The following is a 6,066-nucleotide window of genomic DNA, read 5'->3' on the forward strand; positions in this document are numbered from 1 at the left end:
TGTGGTCTCGACTACCCTCTGCTGCAGAGAGTTCCAGAGATTCACCACTCTCTGTGTGAAAAAAGTTCTTCTCATCTCGGTTTTAAAGGATTTCCCCCTTATCCTTAAGCTGTGACCCCTTGTCCTGGACTTCCCCAACATCGGGAGCAATCTTCCTGCATCTAGCCTGTCCAACCCCTTAAGAATTTTGTAAGTTTCTATAAGATCCCCTCTCACTCTCCTAAATTCTAGAGAGTATAAACCAAGTCTATCCAGTCTTTCTTCATAAGACAGTCCTGAAGTCCAGTCCGTATACTTATATTTTGGAAAAATACATGGATGCCAACGCTTAAAATGTGGATTTCAAACATGTCGGAAATCCGACATCTTGAAGAAATGCAATTCCACCTAACAGACAAAGTAGACCAATTCTTAAGGATTTGGTCTCCATTTGTCGACTTCTTACAAGCATATGGTGCAACACAAACGTAGAAATGAGATGAGATGAGACGAGACGAGACGAGATGAGATGAGACGAGATGAGACGAGACGAGACGAGATGAGACGAGATGAGAAAATCATTTTTCACACACAGAGAGTGGTGAATCTGTGGAACTCTCTGCCACAGAAGGTAGTTGAGGCCACACAGTTCATTGGCTATATTTAAGAGGGAGTTAGATGTGGCCCTTGTGGCTAAAGGGATCAGGGGGTATGGAGAGAAGGCAGGTACAGGATACTGAGTTGGATTTCTTTTCTATTCTTTTTCTGTCCCCTTTTTACTGTTAAAAAATTAATAATAAGAAGAAGCTGTACATGAAATGTAACATGTCTATATATACTAGGTATGTACGGTACCATATTATTGTACTTACTTCTAATAAAATAAAAATTAAAAAATTAAAAAATAAAAAGAATGAGCGCCACAGAACGTGTCGGCTGCCGCTGAAGCCGTTAACACTCTCAGTGGGATATTTTGGGCAGGAGATGGGGATGGTGATTCTGGCTGGCATCAAATCTGATTTGGGTAACGTAACGTTGATGTAAGTCGTGGAACGCCTGTACTCTGGGTAAACACCTCCGCTCGGTCCGCATTAACCAACCTGATCTCCCGGTGGCTCAGCACTTCAAATCCCCCTCCCATTCCCAATCTGACCTCTCTGTCCTGGGCCTCCTCCATGGCTAGAGTGAGCACCACCGGAAATTGGAGGAGCAGCACCTCATATTCCGCTTGGGCAGTCTGCACCCTAGTGGCATGAACATTGAATTCACCAATTTCCGGTAGCCTTTGCTGCCTCTTCCCCCTCTCAGCTCTCCCTCAGCCCTTGGGCTCCTCCTCTTCCTTTTTCCTTTCTTCTCCCCATCCCTCCATAGATGCTGCTGCACCCGCTGAGTTTCTCCAGCATTTTTGTCTACCTCTGTGTAAAAAAAACCGGCCCCACACTTTCTCCCCTCTCACCTTATAGCTACGCCCTCTAGTGTTGGACGTTTCCACTCTTGGAAAAAGGTTCTGACTGTTGGTGGGTGACTGTCTTGCACCTGTGCTAAACCGGATAACGTTCCGTTGGGAATAACACAGGTGCGGTTTGCTTGCACAATTCTGTTCCTAATATCACTTTGTCCAATTTTACTATCGGCAACTAATGATATATGCAGTCCATGCTCAGTGCACTAAGAGGTGAAAGCCAAAAGGCCAAAACTCTACAAATCTCCATTTCCCGCATCGAAGCCAGGTGGTAACTATTCCGAGGACAACCCTTCTACCTTTCGGTCTTCAAAAGGATTCAAACCTTTTAAGCTGTAAGTCACTCCTTTGCAAAATGTCACGCAAAAGGGGTCGCTTGCCTTTATTGCTGTTGCCTTGTCGAGCAAACTTTTGTTTCACATGGAGAGGAGAAAACAGCCTTTTACATTACCCAAGGGTGCTTTTCATCAATAATCTTGCTTTTCATGTTTGCGTTACCTTATCCAGCAACTAATCCTGCCGGAAATACAGTGTAAGATATTGCCAGAGAGCATCATCGCATCATGTCTTGTGGTAGAAGCGATCGAAGAAATCATACTGAAGGCAACCAAATTACATTCGAAGGGTCTCGACCCGAAACGTCACCTATCCATGTTCTCTACAGATGCTGCCTGACCCGCTGGGTTACTCCAGCACTCTGTGAAACGTCACCTATCCATGTTCTCCACAGATGCTGCCTGACCCGCTGGGTTACTCCAGCACTCTGTGAAACGTCACCTATCCATGTTCTCCACAGATGCTGCCTGACCCGCTGAGTTACTCCAGCACTCTGTGAAACGTCACCTATCCATGATTCTCCACAGATGCTGCCTGACCCACTCAGTTATGGTGCAGCAGCATCTATGGAGCTAAGGAAATAGACAACGTTTCGGGCCGAAATCCTTCTGGAAATAGGCAACGTTTTAGGCCGAACCCCCTTATGGGTTTCGGCCCGAAACGTTGCCTATTTCCTTAGCTCCATAGATGCTGCCTGACCCGCTGAGTTACTCCAGCACTCTGTGAAACGTCACCTATCCATGTTCTCCACAGATGCTGCCTGACCCGCTGAGTTACTCCAGCACTCTGTGAAACGTCACCTATCCATGTTCTCCACAGATGCTTCTCATTAATCTATTCCTTTCATGAATTTGTGCACCTCTATAGGATCACCCCTCATCCTCCTGCGCTCCAAGGAGTAGAGTCCCAGCCTGCTCAACCTCTCTCTATAAGCTCAGACTTATGCTTATTTTTCAATCAGTATGAATATTCACAAGCTGTGTGGCTTTCAATGCACCTTGGCCAGGCCAAGAGGGGCTTGGCATGAGGAGCTCAGCATTCTCGTTACATCTCCAGAGAGGAACACACAGGAGACGTTCCCTTCAGGGAAAGGAAAGGGTGGTCGACAGATGAAGGAGCCTCCGGTACCTCGCTCTTCCCTCGACTTGATAGTGTTTTCTATCTGCTGCCATCGGCTGCTATTAGGCACAGTGAAATTCATTGCTTGCCTAACCCTAACCCAAGGTATGCAAATAGTCACCATGTAAAGGGTGCTCAGAAAGTTACAAAGTACCCGGTATCCCGCGGGGGGGTCCTCCTTTGTTTTCCAGATCTTCCACTCAAGCCATGAAATAATCCTCAACGCACTGCTGGAGCTACAAATCAACAAAGCCTTTGTCTAAGAGGCTCGGCCTAGTTACTGAGGCTTCATGGGCATTCTTATAGCCTGTTCTGTCCGTACTCTAGAGCAGTATAACTCTGAGTGGTGCTGGTTGCATCAAGTATAACATCATAGTCATCGGGAAGCCCAGGATCCTACTGCAGCTTGTAGGCCCACTTAATCAACGGCAAGAATGTAGTCACTTACATTGCTGACATCGATCAATAGATGCACACACACACAAACCTCCCTCCCTTCCATCGCCTCCATCTACACCTCACGCTGCCTCGGCAAGGCCAGCAGCATCATCAAGGACCAGTCTCACCGAGGTGCAGTGAAAAGCTTTTTGTTGCGTGCTAACCAGTCAGCGGAAAGACTGTACATGATTACAATCGATCCGTTTACAGTGTACAGATACATGATAAGGGAATAACGTTTAGTGCAAGGTAAAGCCAGTAAAGTCCGTTCAAGGATAGTCCGAGGGTCTCCAATGAGGTAGATAATAGTTCAGCACTGCTCTCTGGTTGTGGTAGGATGGTTCAGTTGCCTGATAACAGCCGGGAAGAAACTGTCCCTGAATCTGGAGGTGTGTGTGCGTTTGTTTTCACACTTCTGTACCTCTTGCCCGATGGGAGAGGGGAGAAGAGGGAGTGGCCGGGGGGTGAGACTAGTCCTTGATGATGCTGCTGGCCTTGCCGAGGCAGCGTGAGGTGTAGATGGAGGCGATGGAGAGGATGGTGAGTGTGTGGGAAGGAACTGCAGATGCTGGTTTAAAATCGAAGGTTGACACAAAATGCTGGAGTAACTCAGCGGGACGGGCGGCATCTCTGGAGGGAAGGAATAGTCCTGGAACATTCTACTCCATGAAATGGGGGAAAAATAAACTGAAAACTGACAAGTCAGGTAGGACATTTCGTCAAAGCTTGATACATACTAGCTAGGGATGATTTACCAGAATGGATTTGAAGACAAAAGCATTGGAGACGTTGAAAATGCAAAGAGAGCAATAAACTCCAAAGGGTGTGAGCATGAGAGGATGTCGAGCAATTAATGGGAGTTTTTATTTGCATTTGCTTCAAAGATTCATTCTTCCCACAAGGTCTGTGACCTGTGTTAAGTGCTTGACCAGGGGGTTATTAATGGAATAATCTTAAATTTGTAGACGGCTTGGGAATATGGCCTGTAGCAATCAACAATGTACATTTTATGTCAATTAAGAGCAGGTTTCTGTACGTACCGAGCATTTGAACAAGGAAGATCAAATGAGAGACACAGGCCTGAGTTGTCACTAGCACATGAATTAAGTCCAAGAGCACGTCATTAATTAGTTTAGTTTAGTTATAGAGATACAGCGCGGAAACAGGCCCCTCGGCCCACCGAGTCCGTGCCGGCCAGCGATCCCCGCACACTAACACCATCCTACACACACTAGAGGGACAATTTACAATTTTACCAAGCCAATTAACCTGCAAACCCGCACGTCTTTGGAGTGTGGGAGGAAACCGGAGCACCCGGAGAAAACCCACGCAGGTCACGGGGAGAACGTGCAAACTCCGTACAGACAGCACCCAGATGGAACCCGGGTCTCTGGCGCTGGTGAGGCAGCAACTCTCCCGCTGAGCCACAGTGCTGCACTAATTCTCTGAAATATTGGTAAAGGCAGAACTGAAATGGTATTCATCGAGTCATAGAGTGATACAGCATGGAAACAGGCCCTTTGGCCCAAATTATCCATGCCGACCAAGTTGCCCCATCTACACTAGTCCCACCTGCCTGCGTTTGGCCCATATCCCTCCAAACCTGTCCTATCCATGTACCCTGTCCAACTGTCTTTTAGACGTTGTTATCATATCAGCCCCAACTACCTCCTCCGGCAGCTCGTTCCATACACTCATCCCCTTCTCTGTAGGAAAGTTGCCCCTCAGACTCCTATTAAATCTTGCCCCTCTCACCTTAAACCTATGCCCTCCAATTATTGATTCCCCTACTCTTGGAAAAATATGCTATATATTCACCCTATCTGTCCCCTCATGATCGTATACACCTCTATAAGTCATACCTCAGCCTCCTGTGCTCCAAGGAATAGAGTCCGAGCTGACCAAACCTCTCCCTAAAGCTCAGGCACACAGGTCCTGGTAACATTCCCGTAAATCTTCACTACCAGGGATTTCTTTGCATATTAATGGCATCTGTCCTCCAAAACTGAACACAGTACTCCAAAATGCAGCCTCATCGACATTCGTACTGGGTAAAAGACTGTACATTCACCCTATTCTTTCCAAGTACTACTGGAGGGTTGGAATCTGCAAAATCGGCAAAAAAACGTGTACTGAGGTACAGTGAAAAGCTTCTGTTGCGTGCTAACCAGTCAGCGGAAAGACAATACGTGATTACAATCGAGCCATTTACGGTGTACAGATATAGGATAAGGGAATAACGTTTAGTGCAAGGTAAAGCCCAGTAAAGTCCAATCAAAAATAGTCCGAGGGTCTCCACAATGAGGTAGATAGTAGTTCAGGACCGCTCTCTGGCTGTGGTAGGATGGTTCAGATGCCCGATAACAGCTGGGAAGAAACTGTCCCTGAATCTGGAGGTGTGTGTGCGTTTGTTTTCACACTTCTGTACCTCTTGCCCGATGGGAGAGGGGAGAAGAGGGAGTGGCCGGGGGGTGAGACTGGTCCTTGATGATGCTGCTGGCCTTGCCGAGGCAGCGTGAGGTGTAGATGGAGGCGATGGAAGGGAGGTTGGTTGTGTGTGTGTGTGTGATGGTCTGGGCTGCGTCCACCGAACTTGAATGCACGCAGTACGGGGAACAAGAGGGTTGAGATGGGCGGTCACGGTGGCGCAGCGGTGGAGTTTCTGCCTTACAAGCCTGCGGGCGCTCCGGTTTCCTCCCACACTCCAAAGCCGTGCAGGTTTGTAGGTTAAT

The sequence above is a fragment of the Leucoraja erinacea genome, chromosome 40, assembly GCF_028641065.1.
Source record: "Leucoraja erinacea ecotype New England chromosome 40, Leri_hhj_1, whole genome shotgun sequence".
Lineage (NCBI taxonomy): Eukaryota > Metazoa > Chordata > Chondrichthyes > Rajiformes > Rajidae > Leucoraja > Leucoraja erinaceus.